This window comes from Bubalus kerabau, chromosome 8, assembly GCF_029407905.1.
Source record: "Bubalus kerabau isolate K-KA32 ecotype Philippines breed swamp buffalo chromosome 8, PCC_UOA_SB_1v2, whole genome shotgun sequence".
In the NCBI taxonomy this organism is placed as follows: Eukaryota; Metazoa; Chordata; class Mammalia; order Artiodactyla; family Bovidae; genus Bubalus; species Bubalus kerabau.
The window spans coordinates 112,803,998-112,820,867 of NC_073631.1; the positions used below are offsets into that span (position 1 = coordinate 112,803,998).

General features: G+C 37.5%; 1 long non-coding RNA gene across 1 annotated transcript in view; it reads right to left on the reverse strand.

The window, feature by feature from the left end:
- Nucleotides 1-16,870, reverse strand: part of LOC129659630 (uncharacterized) — an 87,646-nt gene that overhangs the window by 40,261 nt on the left and 30,515 nt on the right. Inside the window, exons 4-5 of the long non-coding RNA XR_008718158.1 lie at nt 16,174-16,392; nt 13,951-14,233 (exon numbers count right to left, since the gene is read on the reverse strand). This is a non-coding gene — a long non-coding RNA (uncharacterized LOC129659630). The remainder of the gene's footprint in view (nt 1-13,950; nt 14,234-16,173; nt 16,393-16,870) is intronic.

Consider the following 16,870-nt stretch of genomic DNA (forward strand, 5'->3'; position numbering starts at 1 on the left):
GGGAAAGTTCTGAAACCTAAGATACTCTATCCTGCAATCATTTACAATAGAAGGAGAAATAAAGAACTTTTCAGATAAGCAAAGACTAAAACAATTCATCAATTTTAATCTTAAGCCTAAAAGAAATGTTAAAAGGTCTTCTCTAAATGGAAAAGAAGTAAGATTTTATAGGAAAGGCAAATATATAGTAAGGATTGAAGATCTCTTAAATAAGCCAGTAGGTAGAGTAAAATTTTTTTTAAAAAAGGTATGAAAACAACTGTAACTACAATAGAACTGTAAAGGGATAAAGATGAAGATGTAAAACATGTTATCAAAATGTGGGGGAAGAGATTAAAAATATAAATCCTTTAGAATGTGCTTGAACTTAAATAATTATCAGTTTAAACGAAATAGATATGAACAAATAAAGGAAATAGATATAATAATGGTTCAATATATATGAACCCCAAAGTGAAAGTGAAAGTCACTCAGTCGTGTCCAACTCTTTGAGACCTCATGGACTATATAGTCCATGGAATTCTCCAGGCCAGAATACTGGAGTGGGTAGCCTTTCCCTTCTCCAGGGGATCTTCCTGACTCAGGAATTGAACCAGGGTCTCCTGCATTGCAGGCAGATTATTTACCAACTGAACTGGGAAACCCTTATGAACCCCATGGTAATCACAAATCAAAAATATAGATACACACAAAAAAAGAAAGAAATTCAAGCATACTAAAAACTAAAATCATCAAACCATAAAAGAGAAATAAAACAAAGAAATTAACAAAGAACCTCAAAAACAATTAGAAAATAAGGAATAAAATGGCAATAAGTATTAATACATACTCATCAGTAATTACTCTAAATGTCAACAGACTAAATGTGCTAGTCAAAGACAGAGTAACTGATTGGATTAAAAAATTAGATTCTTCCTAAATGTCCATCAACAGAGGAATAGATAAAGATGGGATACTACTCACCCATAAAAATTAATGAAATAATGCCATTTTCAAAGTTGTGGATGGACCTAGAGACTGTCATACTGAGTGAAGGAAGACAGAAAGAGAAAAACTAATATCATATATTAACACATATATGTGGAATCTAGAAAAATGGTATTGATGAACTTATTTGCAAAGCAGAAATAGAGACATGCACCTAGAGAATGAAATGTATGAATACCAAGGGGGAAGAGGATGGGTGGAATGGATTGGGAGATTGTAACTGACACATATACACTACTATGTATAAAGCAAATAACTAATGAGAACTGACTCTATAGCACAGAGAACTCTACTCGGTGCCTTCTGGTGATCTCAATGGGAAGGAAATCTAAAAAAGAGGGGATATATGTATGCATATGATTTTGCTGTGGTGCAGAAACTGGCACAACATTATAAACCAACTATACTCCAGTAAAAATTTTTGAAGGAAAAGTAAGACCCTTCAATATGCTGCCTATAAGAAATTCACTTCAGGGCAAAAGACACACACAGAATGAAAGTGAAAGGATAGATAAAAGATATTTTATGCTAACAGAAATGACAAGAAGCAACAGTAGTGATACTTAGATAAAACAGCCTTTAAAACAAAGGCTATAACAAAAGACAAAGAAGGGCATTATCGTTATATAACAATAAAGGAATCAATATAAGAACAGGATATTACACTCATTAACATACAGACCCATATAAGAGCCTCTAAATATACAAAGCAAATTACTAACAAACATAAAGGGGAAAACACAGTAATACTATGAGAGTAGGGGACTTTAACACTCTACTAACATCAATGAATGGATCATCTAGACAGAAAACCAATAAGGTAACAGAGGTGCTAAATGACACAATAAACTAGTTAGACTTAATCAATATCTACAGGATACTATATCCAAAAAAGGCAGAATATACTGTCTTTTAAAGTGTGCTTGGGATGTTCTCCAGGATAGATCACTTATAAGGTCACATAAAAAGCCTCAACAAATTTAAACATTTATATCAGATATATTTTCCAACAACAGTGTGCAACTAGAAATCAACTACTGAAATAAAAATGGGAAAACAGACTAAATAGTATGCTACTAAAACCCAGTGAGTCAATGATGCAATCAAAGAGGAGATCAGAAAATACATCAAGAAAAATGAAAACACAACCGTCTAAAATAAATGAGATGTAGTGAAAGTGATTCTAAGAGGGAAGTTCATAGTGATACAGGCCTTCCTCAAGAAACGAGGAGAATACCTCATAAACCTAACCAATCACCTAAAACAACTAGGAAAAACAGAACAGACAAGATCCAAAGTCAGCAGAAGGGAGGAAATAATAAAGATTGCAAATGAAATAAAATAGAGATCTAAAAACAGTAGAAAAGATCAATTAACCCAAGAGCTTTTTGAAAAGATACACAGAGTTGATAAGCTTTAGCCAGGCTCAACAAGAAGAAAAGAGAGAGGATTCAAATAAAATAAAATAAGAAATGAAAGAGAAGAAATAACAAGACTCAAATATAAATACTAAAACTATGAACTTTCCAGAAAAGAAAATAGGCAGAATTCTCCTTAACATAAATCATAACAATATGTTATTGCCTCAGTCTCTTAAGGAAAGAAATAAAAGCAAAAATAAATCAATGGAAGCTAAGTAAACTTACAAGCTTTTGCACAGCGATGGAAAATTTGAAAAGACAACCTGTGGAATGGGAGAAAACTTTTGCAAATGATGCATCTGACAAGGGGTTAATATCCAAAATATACAAACAGCTCACACAACTCAATAACAACAACAACAAACCCCACCAAATAGTCCAATTAATAACTGAAGACTTCAATAGACACTGTTCCAAAGAAGACATAAAAATGGCCAACAAGCACACGAAAGAATGCTCACCATTGCTAACTGTTAAGAGAAATGCAAATCAAAATCATATGAAGTATCACATCACATGGGTCAGAATGGCCATCATCAAAGTCTACAAACCATAAATGTTAGAGAGGATGTGGAGAAAATGCAACCCTTGTAAATTGTTGATAGGAATGTAAATTGATGTAGTTACTATGGAAAATAGTATGATAATGCCTTAAAAAATTGCAAATAGGACTACCATATAATCCAACAATTCCACTCCTTGGTAGACATCTGGAAAAAAATGAAAACACTAGCTTGAAAAGACACAGGCACTCCAATGTTCATGCTGCTGCTGCTAAGTCGATTCAGTCCTGTCCGACTCTGTGCCACCCCATAGACACCAGCCCACAAGGCTCCCCTGTCCCTGGGATTCTCCAGGCAAGAACACTGGAGTGGGTTGCCATTTCCTTCTCCAATGTTCATAGCAGGACTATTTATAAGAACCCAGACTTGGCCGCAATCCAAGTGCCAATCAACACATGATTGGATTAAGATATGGTATGCATATGTGCAGATACAAATACACATGTACACAATGGAATATTACTCAGCCATAAAAAAGAATGAAATACTGCCATTTGCAGCAATGTACATAGACCTAGAGAATATTTTGCTTAGTGAAAAGTCAAATAGATAATGACATGTACTATATGATATAATTTATATGTAAATTAAAAAATAATGCAAATGAATATACATATACAAAACAGAAACAGATTAACAGATCTATAAAACGAACTTTGGTCACCAAAGAGGCTGCTACTGCTATGTTGCTTCAGTCGTGTCTGACTCTGTGCAACCCCAGAGACGGCAGCCCACCAGGCTCCCCTGTCCCTGGGAGTCTCCAGGCAATAACACTGGAGTGGGTTGCCATTTCCTTCTCCAATGCAGGAAAGTGAAAAGTGAAAGTGAAGTCGCTCAGTCGTGTCTGACTCTTAGCGACCCCATGGACTGCAGCCTACCAGTCTCCTCCATCCATGGGATTTTCCAGGCAAGAGTACTGGAGTGGGGGGTGCCATTGCCTTCTCTGTCACCAAAGAGGGGGAAGGACCAATTATGGAAATGGAATTAAATGATACAAACTACTATGTATAAAATAGCTTAGTAACAAGGATATGGAGAAGGCAATGGCATTCCACTCCAGTACTCTTGGCTGGAAAATCCCATGGATGGAGGAGCCTGGGAGGCTGCGGTCCATGGGGTCGCTAAGAGTCGGACACGACTGAGTGACTTCACTTTCACTTTTCACTTTCCTGCATTGGAGAAGGAAATGGCAACCCACTCCAGCGTTCTTGCCTGGAGACTCCCAGGGACAGGGGAGCCTGGTGGGCTGCCGTCTCTGGGGTCCCACAGAGTCGGACACAACTGAAGCGACTTAGCAGCAAACAGGATATACTGTAATACAAAATTATAGCCTTTATCTTATAATAACCTATAATAGAATATTTTATAAAAATATTGACCACTATGCCATATACTTGAAACTAACACATTATTGTAAATAACTATACTTCAATAAAAAATATGAACCCTTATGTAAGGTAATCAAAATAAGTTTAATTTTAAAAAAGTTTTGAGGAACTTTGGTTAAAATCCCTTTTAAATTGGTATTTCAGGTTGTTTTATCCATGTGGTGTTTATAACATAAAGACAGTATAACATTTTGGGGGATACACACACATTTTTGGCTCAATAATAAATTTTAAATAATAATAATAACTTTAATATGAACCAAGAAATCCCTTGAGACAAGGAGATTTAGTTAATCATGCACATGCTGAGAGATTTGGAAGAAATTTACTGATGTCTGCAATTTAGTTTGAAGTGCACCAAAAATAAGATGGCTTTGTAATGGGAGATAGAAATGGAATAATGTTTACTTGATAAAATATTTATAGGAAAATGCTAATTTTGGAATCTAGGTGATGACTGTCAGCTCATTGTAAAAGTTTTCCAACTTTGCTAGAGGCATAAAGATTTTTCCATAATAAAAAAATTAGAGGAAAATATATTGTCTATACAAGGTATCAGTGCTCCTTGAACTCATTTCATATTTTCCACCCATGGGACTGATATAGAAAGATGGGAGTGGGGTCACTCTAGCTATGTTAAAACATTTTCTCTGTGCCCTTACAAAATAGAAATTAAGAAAAGGATCAGGCCCAGAGGAAATAGATTTATCCAAACCTGAGCCTGGTATAATTTATTATATATATATATATATCTTACAATAGGAGCCAGTCAAGTTGACTGTTGATATTATAAATGACAAGAATTTAGGGGATTAAAAAAATTTTTTTTAAAAAGAATTTAGGGGATTAGTATTTTAGCCATTTGTTCACATGATTAAGAATGAATATTCAGTTCAATTCAGTTCAGTCACTCAGTCGTGTCTGACTCTTTGCGACCTTATGGACTGCAGCACGCCAGGCTTCCCTGTCCACCACCAACTCCTGGAGTTTACCCAAACTCATGTCCATTGAGTCAGTGATGCCATCCAACCATCTCATCCTCTGTTGTCCCCTTCTCCCCCGGCGTTCAATCTTTCCCAGCATAGGGGTCTTTTTAAAAGAGTCAGTTCTTCATATCAGGCCAAAGTATTGGAGTTATATTAAGGGCATGCAGAAAGACAATGATTATGATTCTTTAACGAAAGAAAAATTAAACATAGAAATCCTGACAATTAAGTGAAAGACAATGTTTTACCATTTTTGTAGTGTATTTGGAAAGTTGAAAAAATTATCAGTTAACCATATCTAACTAAATACACAAGGTTTTTTGGTTGTTTTTTTTTTTTGAATAATCTCCAGGGCAACATTAGAAAATTTATGCTTTCATCTTTATGGTTCCTGAATCATTATGATGTTGTAATTAAAAGCCAAATGAATGAATAAGACTCTAAACATTATAAACTCACAAATCCTAGAGATTGTTTATGAGCCAAAGAGTTGAGTAAGATTTTACTATAGAATTTGAGATAAAATATACATCTCCTCACTTTTTTTTTACCATGACCTAAATTCAAGACTCAAATAATATTTACTCAGCTACTCATCCTTGCTAATTTTAATATCTCCTTGTCAATATTTTTTACAAAATTCTCTATAGAACTTGCTAAAACTCTCTCTGCATTAGAAATTAAAAAAAAAAAAAAAAAAGTCCCCACTGTAGCTTTGGGAACAATTCTCCTTCTACACCCTGATCTTTACTGAAATCAAATTCTTACTCAAGGACTGCCTTACTGGAAGTTGCAAGGAGCTAGTTGCTCTATACATCATGAACGTGAAAGTGAAAGTCACTCAGTCATGTCTGACTCTTTGCAACCCCATCGACTACACAATCCGTGGAATTCTTCAGGCCAGAATACTGGAGTGGGTAGCCATTCCCTTCTCCAAGGGACCTTCTCAACCCAGGGATCAAACCCAGGTCTCCCACATCGCAGGTGGATTCTTTACCAGCTGAGTCACAAGGGAAGCACAAGAATACTGGATTAAGTATTAAGTATTAAGCTACTGGATTAAGTAGCCTATCCCTTCTCCAGGGGATCTTCCTGACCCAGGAATCAAACCCAGGTCTCCTGCATTACAGGGGGATTCTTACCAACAGAGCCACAAAGGGAAGCCCTACACATCATAGAACTTGGGAGAAAGAACACTGATATTCTTCTAGGAACCTTGACCATTACACACTTACTTTTACGCCCAAGTCCTTCTCTCTGTGTGTTCTCCCATATCCACTCTAATAATTAAAAGCCTTCCTGGTCACTTCCTCTCAGTCACTGATTATCTGCTTCACTGAAGTCCTCTCAGTGCATGGCTGCAAACCACCCAGAACAATTTCAGCACCCTGTGATCAACCAAACACATAGCTCTGAATCAAATCTTTCTTGGTGCTGTTGGTTTTAGTTGCTAAGTCCAGCCTGACTCTTACAACACCATGGACTGTAGTTTGCCCAGCTCTTTGACCAATGCTCACTTCAGCTACAAGCTCTAATGAGCAGAGCTCAGATCTTGTCATTTCCCTAAACTGTAGCAACTTTGAATCTCAATTTCCATCATAGAAATCTCACTCTCTTCCACTTTCTCTCATGCTGTTGAGAAATGCAGACCCTTTTCTACCAAACACTACTTCTCTCTACAATTCTAGGCTCTTACACATCCTAGAACCTATAGTTCAGGGGATTCGTGGTCCATCATTTTCAACCACTTATTGTCAGCACCTTCAATGCCTAGGTCCATTTTCCTTCCATTGTCTTTACCTTATAAATCCCCAACCTTGGATTAATCTACCCAAATTCCCTCTCTCCTCCTAATAGCTAACTATTCAGTATGGCTGAATAAGAGAACACCATCAGTCAAGAACTAGGGCCAATCCACGGTCATGGTTTCCAAGCTCAGCTGGGTCTTGGCACTACTATGATGCTATTTTACATGAACCTGGTCATATCCATTTTCACATGCCACATGACTAGCCAAACCTATAGTTCTACATATCACTGTAGAGCCATGCTCCAAATTTTCTGAGAAAAATTAAGATTATGATTTTCCTAAATGTCCATTACCATTTCCAAAGGTTATCTATATTTCAGTTCAATTCAGTTCAGTCAGTTGTGTCCGGCTCTTTGTGACCCCCATGAATCTCAGCATGCCAGGCCTCCCTGTCCATCACCAACTCCCGGAGTTCACACAGACTCACGTCCATTGAGTCAGTGATACCATCCAGCCATCTCATCCTCTGTCATCCCCTTCTCCTCCTGCCCCCAATCCCTCCCAGCATCAGAGTCTTTTCCAATGAGTCAACTCTTCTCATGAGGTGGCCAAAGTATGGAGTTTCAGCTTTAGCATCAGTCCTTCCAAAGATATCCCAGGGCTGATCTCCTTTAGAATGGACTGGTTGGATGTCCTTGCAGTCCAAGGGACTCTCAAGTCTTCTCCAACACCACAGTCCAAAAGCATCAATTCTACGGCATTCAGCTTTCTTTACAGTCCAACTCTCACACCATACATGACCACAGGAAAAACCATAGCCTTGACTGGACGGACCTTTGTTGGCAAAGTAATGCCTCGGCTTTTCAATATGCTACCTTGGTTGGTCATAACTTTTCTTCCAAGGAGTAAGTGTCTTTTAATTTCATGGCCGCAGTCACCATCTGCAGTGATTTTGGAGCCCAAAAAAAATAAAGTCTGACACTGTTTCCACTGTTTCCCCATCTATTTCCCATGAAGTGATGGGACCAGATGCCATGATCTTCGTTTTCTGAATGTTGAGCTTTAAGCCAACTTTTTCACTCTCCTCTTTCACCTTCATCAAGAGGCTTTTTAGTTCCTCTTCACTTTCTGCCATAAGGGTGGTGTCATCTGCATATCTGAGGTTATTGATATTTCACCTGGCAATCTTGATTCCAGCTTGTGTTTCTTCCAGTCCAGCGTTTCTCATGATGTACTCTGCATAGAAATTAAATAAGTAGGGTGACAATATGCAGCCTTGACATACTCCTTTTCCTATTTGGAACTAGTCTGTTGTTTCATGTCCAGTTCTAACTGTTGCTTCCTGACCTGTATACAGGTTTTTCAAGAGGCAGGTCAGGTGGTCTGGTATTCCCATCTCTTTCAGAATTTTCCACAGTTTATTGTGATCCACACAGTCAAAGGCTTTGGCATAGTCAATAAAGCAGAAATAGATGTTTTTTCTGGAACTCTTTTGCTTTTTCGATGATCCAGTGGATGTTGGCAATTTGGTCTCTGGTTCCTCTGCCTTTTCTAAAACCAACTTGAACATCTGGAAGTTCATGGTTCACGTATTGCTGAAGTCTGGCTTGGAGAATTTTGAGCATTACTTTACTAGCATGTAGATGAGTGCAATTGTGTGGTAGTTTGAGCATTCTTTGGCATTGCCTTTCTTTGGGATTGGAATGAAAACTGACCTTTTCCAGTCCTGTGGCCACTGCTGAGTTTTCCAAATTTGCTGGCATATTGAGTGCAGCACTTTCACAGCATCATCTTTCAGGATTTGAAGTAGCTCAACTGGAATTGCATCACCTCTGCATCACCTCATAGTGATGGTTTCTAAGGCCCACTTGACTTCACATTCCAGGATCTGGCTCTAGGTGAGTGATCACACCATTGTGATTATCTGGGTCATGAAGATCTTTTTTGTACAGTTCTTCTGTGTATTCTTACCATCTCTTCTTAATATCTTCTGCTTCTGTTGGGTCCATACCATTTCTGTCCTTTATAGAGCCCATCTTTGCATGAAATGTTCCCTTGCTATCTCTAATTTTATTGAAGAGCTTTCTAGTCTTTACCATTCTGTTGTTTTCATCTATTTCTTTGCATTGATCACTGTGGAAAGCTTTCTTATCTCTCCTTGCTATTCTTTGGAACTCTGCATTCAGATGTTTATATCTTTCTTTTTCTCCTGTGCTTTTCACTTCTCTTTTCACAGCTATTTGTAAGGCCTCCTCAGACAGCCATTTTGCTTTTTTTTGCATTTCTTTGCCATGGGGATGGCCTTGATCCCTGTCTCCTTTACAATGTCACGAACCTCAGTCCATAGTGCATTAGGCACTCTATCTATCAGATCTAGGCCCTTAAATCTATTTCTCACTTCCACTGTATAATCATAAGGGATTTGATTTCGGTCATACCTGAATGGTCTAGTGGTTTTCCCTACTTTCTTCAATTTAAGTCTGAATTTGGCAATAAGGAGTTCATGATCTGAGCCACAGTAAGCTCCTAGTCTTGTTTTTGTTGATTGTATAGAGCTTCTCCATCTTTGGCTGCAAAGAATATAATCAATCTGATTTCGGTGTTGACCATCTGGTGATGTCCATGTGCAGAGTCTTCTCTTGTGTTGTTGGAAAAGGCTGTTGGCTATGACCAGTGCATTTTCTTGGCAAAACTCTGTTAGTTTGCCCTGCTTCATTCCGTATTCCAAGACCAAATTTGCCTGTTACTCCAGGTGTTCTTGACTTCCTACTTTTGCATTCCAGTCCCCTATAATGAAAAGGACATCTTTTTTGGGTGTTAGTTCTAAAAGGTCTTGTAGGTCTTCATAGAACCGTTCAACTTCAACTTCTTCTATATTTACCTGTTCATTTTCATTTTATCTCCTTTGGTCCTTTGAGAAAAGCTATATCATCTTTGTAAGGAAAGTTATTACCAACCTAGATAGCATATTAAATAGCAGAGATATTACTTTGCCAACAAAGGTCCGTCTAGTCAAGGCTATGGTTTTTCCAGTGGTCATGTATGGATGTGAGAGTTGGACTGTGAAGAAAGCTGACCACCAAAGAATTAATGCTTTTGAACTGTGGTCTTGGAGAAGTTCTTGAGAGTCCCTTGGACTGCAAGGAGATCCAAGCAGTCCCTCCTAAAGGAGATCAGTACTGGGTTTTCATTGGAAGGAATGATTGTAAAGCTGAAACTCCAATACTTTGGCCACCTCATGTAAAGAGTTGACTCATTGGAAAAGACCCTGATGCTGGGAAGGGATTGGAGGCAGGAGGAGAAGGGGACGACAGAGGATGAGATAGCTGGATGGTATCACTGACTCAATGGACGTGAGTCTGCATGAACTCCGGGAGTTGGTGATGGACAGGGAGGCCTGGCGTGCTGCGATTCATGGGGTCATGAAGAGTCGGACACGACTGAGCAACTTAACTGAACTGAACTGATATCATCTTTAAATTCAAAGTATACTTTTTCACTGTGTCCCACTTCTGACAATCCACTGCAAGTTTTCACAGCTGGGTTTTAGAAAGACTGATAAAAGGGACAAAAAGAAAGTTTTTAGAATGAGGCTAGCTTTAAGCTGAAATAGGAAATTTAGTTTTAATCACAATTAAGCAAAATTCAAATTATGTACATTTTTTATAATAAAGGGTTAGGAAAATTAGAAACTAAAAATAATCAAAGTTTGGGATTTCCCTGGTCATCCAGTGGTTAGGAATCCACCTTGCAATGCAGGGGACTTGGGTTTGATCTCAGGTCAGGTAACTAAGGGGTTTCCTATGTGGCTCAGTGGTAAAAAATGCACCTGTCGACAGGAAAAGTAAGAGACACAGATTCTATCCCTGGGTCTGGAAGATCCCCTGGAGAAGGAAGTGGCAACCCACTCCAGTAGTCTTGCATGGAAAAAGGCGTCGAAGACGTGACTTAGCAACTGAACATGCACCCACATGATGTTGGCACGCTGCTGTTGCAGCATCAATAACAAGAAACTTGACCCAGAATGGAACTCTGATTTTGACAAATTTTGCAACTGGGGATTATCCTATCAGTCTTAGGTAGTGTAGCAGTTAAGAATACAGATTTTGTAGTTTGGAATTCCGATGGTAAATTCTACCCTTGACAATTACCACAGTAGTAAGCGATGTGAAATTTGGAAAGTCACCTAACTCAATGGTCATACACCTTAGGTGCAAAGTAAGGAAAATTAAATACTCAAATCATTAGTTCATTTTGTAAATTAGTTAATGCATATTAAAATATGGTATAATGTGTGAAGCACAGTAAATGCTCAATAAATTATAGCTATTATTAATATTTTATTGTAATTTTGTGAGTAATTCAAACCAAGCTAACTGAATTGCTTCCCTGCCTAAACTCAATATACATGAATCATGAGTGAAAAGCACAACTTTACATTTGAGGAATACAGCTGTTCAGTATTTTTATCAAACTGAAGCAACTTTTTACTATGTATTTTTCTTATTATCCATTAAGTTAAAAAAAAAGGTAAAGTTGTTTAGTTAGGAATTAAAAATTGTCTTAGACATTTTAGACTTATTGTTCAAATTGACTATAATATCCAAAGTGGCCATTAAAAATAATTATTTCTTCTGTGTTAAAAAATTGATAAGCCCTTACCTTACAGATCAGCTTACCCCTACATCACTGACTTTGACTTTGTGGCATCACATCCTTAAATGCCTACTTGTACCACAAAACACAAATTTTCCATTATTTTCTAATACCCAAACATGTTTGATATGTTTATAGTGAGGTGCAAAAATACATATTAAAATGTTTTCCATACTCTAAAACACTGCATTATTTATCAGAATTGTTGTCTTGATCTTTCAGAAAAGATCACTCCAACGTGAAAAGGTAGGAGCCAACTTTGATAAAAGGGCTGAATATTAGCAACAAAGACAATCCAGATGACAAGAGGCTCTACAATTTGGGGATAAATTGTAATTGAAAGCATGTGCGCCTGAAAAGAATCAATGAGATGATGCTATATTAACAAGCCTCGGCAGATGGTCTATTTCTGTCTAGAGTAGTCAGATGAGACTACTGCAGCTAAAAATCATGGCATCCATTTCAGAACCAGAATTTCTAGATATCATCTCTTATGTGGCATATAAAAATAAATGCATCCTTTTATAGACCAATGCTGTCATGCGGAAATAGCTATTACACATGAAATATTGTCTCTCATTATTGTTAATTATAGCACAGCTTTCATGATTAGATTACTTATTTTTTACATGAGCCACCTCTGTGTATAAACAATGGGATTTTAGCATGAACTGAATGACCATATCTGACAGATAATTTAAAGATCATCAGTAATGTATTGACATATACCCAACCAAATATTATCATTTTATAAAGAAATATACAAAAGAAAGGAAGGAGTTAGTAATAAAAAGATGAGGGTAGTCTCTACGGTGTAAGGAGGAAATAGGAAGAAGTTGTTTAAACATAATTTATATCAGAAGCTTAAACACACATGTATATACATATATATGAATCATTCATATTATCTTAAACAGATGATACACTTTTTTATCACATTGATGATTTTTTTGGTTATTAAATGTTTGTGGCAATTATTGTATAATTAATTACAGGAAAGGTGTATCATGCCCCAAATACATGATCACATTGCATTAAACATATTGCATGTAATTTACATCTAAATAGTAATGACACTATTATGATTCTAACTTTATTGGAAAATTGAAAGCCAGGAAGGTAAAATAATTGGAATGTGTTTCGAAAAATATTAAATGTCTGATCTGTGCTTATAACAGTCTTGTATGACATGAAATCCCTTCCTTATGTTTGCCAATGTTTGATTGTTAAATAGAACAAAACTAGAGGGACATGTAAATTTCCAATTGATTGATTGATGTTCAGTCACTAAGTCATGCGCTACTCTTGGCAACCCCATGGACTGCAACTAGCCAGGCTTCCCTGTCCTTCTCTATCTCCTGGAGATTGCTCAAACTCCTGTCAGTTGATTTGAGGAAGCCATCCAGACATCTCATCCTCTGTCATCCCCTTCTCCTCCTGCCCTCAATCTTTCCCAGCATCAGGGTTTTTTTTCCAATGAGTCAGGTCTTTGCATCAGGTGGCCAAAGAATTGGGGCTTCAGCTTTAGCATCAGTCCCTTCCAATGAATATTCAGGGTTGAAATCCTTTTGGATTGACTGGTTTGATCTTCTTGTTGTTCAAGTGACTCTCAAGAATCTTTCTAGCACCACAATTTCAATTAGGCATCTAAAACTGTTTTCATAAAGGAATCTCAGCAGACTGATGACTGCTGTTTTAATACAGGCTATACTCCAAAGTCCTCTAGCTCCTTGCCATGCTCACTGCATTCATCCTTAAAAGCCAACTTTAACTTCACCCCTGGGTGTCTTGTCTATCACCTACGGCCAGCCTGGTGGTCTGTCGATCTCTTTCCTCAAATCTGTGGCAGCACTTACTGCATTTCAGTGTGATTCCCTGTTTGCTCTTTCATCTCCCACCCTCGACTATGTGCAGAGTTGATGTGAGACATTTTATAAAGTCACTCAGAGTTTGCTAGGAAAGCAAAAGTCCCCAGGCTAACTTTGTCTTTATAGTAAGAGGATCCCTTATTTAGCAGAGAAAAACAAAGTGAGGCTTTTGATCCTGAACTGAGAATTACTTGTTAAACACCAAAAATACCAATGTGCTCCCTCTCTCTCTCAAGGCATCTTTTGGTTCAGAATTTCTGCTGTGTGCAGTATGTCGGAGCTACCGCACAACTGTCTGGACTCTTTGAGAGAGACTGAGAAATCAACTTACATAGCAGTTCTGCAGGATCAGATCTGGAAGAGTTGCCTCAGATGTCCTGCCGCTTATGGGTGATGATGTCTACAGCGCAAGTCATATGAAATACGTTCTCCTTAAACCTCCTATTTACAGTCTTGCTGTATAGATTTTGTCACTTTGGATGTAGCTGCCAAGCCGCTTTCTGCTCAGTGTCTCCAGACTCAGTTTTATGGCCGGCTTCTAAGGACCTTGGGACACTTCTGGATTATGACACGCAGAAACATTCATGCTGAAACCTGCCTGGGGATAGACTCTTCTGACATTAAAAAAAAAAACTGCTAAGATATGGGTTGTATAATGTTAAGAAAATGACTCAATGGCTTAGTCATTATGTATGTATTGACATGGACACCAAACTGCTATTGGATGACCGCTTGGATGACCGCTATTAAACATGGGAAGTAACATTGCAACTGGAGGATCTTTGGTCTGGTGTTCAACATTCATCTCTACAGGATGTGCAGTTAGCAAAGGCAAGCTATTTTTCTTAAAACTGATTTATAAGATTATTTTTAGTGTTATGAATATTCCCCAGAAAAAAATGTATATCATCCTGCTGCTAAGCGCTTCAGTCGTGTCCGACTCTGTGCGACCCCATAGACGGCAGCCCACCAGGCTCCCCCGTCCCTGGGATTCTCCAGGCAAGAACACTGGAGTGGGTTGCCATTGCCTTCTCCAGTGCATGAAAGTGAAAAGTGAAAGTGAAGTCGTTCAGTCGTGTCTGACTCAGAGATCCCATGGACTGCAGCCAACCAGGCTCCTCCATCCCTGGGATTTTCCAGGCAAGAGTACTGGAGTGGGGTGCCATTGCCTTCTCCTGTATATCATCCTATATTCCTGTAATTTTCAAGATACTTGTACTTGCAGTATTAATTTCATCCATTATATTTCCAACCAGATAGTCTAGAAAGAATCTCCTATTACCCAAAATTATACTCAGTGATTATTTTTACCCCAAAGCAGTGTTTATGCTTTGTCATCAATTAACAGTATCTAAATTACAATATGTATTCATAAGGTGACAAAAATTATAAATACTTTTAAATGAAGTGACAAATGCAAAAAGTGTGGTGAACTGGAGGCCACGTATTTTTAGTCTCCTGAAGATGTATATACTGGGCACACATTTTTAAATATTTAAAGTAGAGAATCATGATAACTAATGAGAAAAGTGTTTTTATAAGCCCTTTCCATTTATATTTAAAAAACATGAAATTTAAAAATTAGTTTGTAACATTTGTGAAGGGGATGTGTGAGTACATATATGTATAATTTATATCCCATCCCACCAAATCTAAAGATGCTTAAACTGAAAAATAAAAAGTATACATTAAAAGGATCAAAAGTGTATTACAATCACGAAAAACTAAGATATACTAAAATGTACCAACTACCATAAATTAAATAACTTCTGCAATTTAGAGCTAAGCAAATTTGGGCTTAGTGACAGACAAAAGAAAAAAAAAACTAGTTTATTTAATATTCATTCACTTGTGATACAAGGAAATAAATGAGCTTTTCTGTAAATATCAGTTGCTTGACAGATAATTCCATGAAGAATTAATTTCTAAATACACACCTAAACCACATTGCATAATATGTTTGACAATATCTTGGAGTAAAATATAATTATTTTAATGTTTGTATCAATATATCGCTTATTTTTGAATGGCCAGCTTATAAGAAAATATCATCTCTAATTTTAGAGAAATATGTAAAATTTCCTACATGACAGTATTAGTGGGAAGTCACTCAGGCATTGGACCCTTCAACACAATTATTTCCCAGCTCTCCGCTGAAGGTCTGTGAGGCATGAAGCCTATAAAACTGGGAGAATCCTCTTTACAAATAAGAAAAAATTAAATCTCCAATTTGGGACATTTACAAGAATATGTCCATGTGTTCACCTAGGATTTGAAAGGATCCAGAAAGTTAATTTTATTAGTTCCTTGGGCAGTGACTTCAGTCCTGCTTCCTGAGCATAAGTAATATGTACTCATACATACCTTTCATCAGTTTTGCTTCCAGAAACATGCCCCTTTTTCTGAACCCTTGGATCCCAACCCAGATCTCAGACCAGAAACCTGAGTTAGCGTAAATAGATTCTTCCCTCCCATTAACACTCTCTCCATCCCGCCATTCTCACTCCACATTTGACATCCAAACATATTGATAATTTTAATTCTTAATCCTTACCATTTTCTTTCTCCGAAGTAAGCCAACAAACCCCTTCTGGCCCTTGGTGATTCTAAACATTCCTCTTCATTTAACCTGTACGGTCAGCACCTTACTGCCATGCGCTCTAAGCAAACGTGGTTCTCAAGCTGAGAGTGGGTCACAATCAATTACCTGAATAGGTCTTGAGAAATCGAAGACATCTGGGATCCTTTACTACAGACTTGTGTGATTGGTTCCCTGCAGAGGGATGGGGGTGGGGGATGGGGCGGGGGTTGTTACTGTGAATTTTTTTGAAATAAAAATACCTGACACAATTTATACACAGACAGCCCACAGTGCTCACTTTGAGAATCTGCCTTGTGGAAAATGATTATGCACTTCATGTCTCTTTTCTTCCTTCACAAGGCACAGTATCTTGTCCATCACAAGTATTTAATAAATACATAATTAGCATGTGAAATGGTAACATTAAAATATTTCCATGAACTAATTTCCAGATGAAGTGAAGCTCTAAAGAAAGGAATTGAAGCTTTAATTTTCATGGGGATTAAATTTAAAGACCCTAGTACAGTGTGATCATTATTGGAATCATGAGAGGTATTTGCTAGAAATTTGATTTTCAACTATAGCCAGACCTTCATACCAATCTCTGGGTAATTTACATTTTCATTAGCTTACCAAGTTATATCGTCATGTACTTTCATACTTTAGTGAC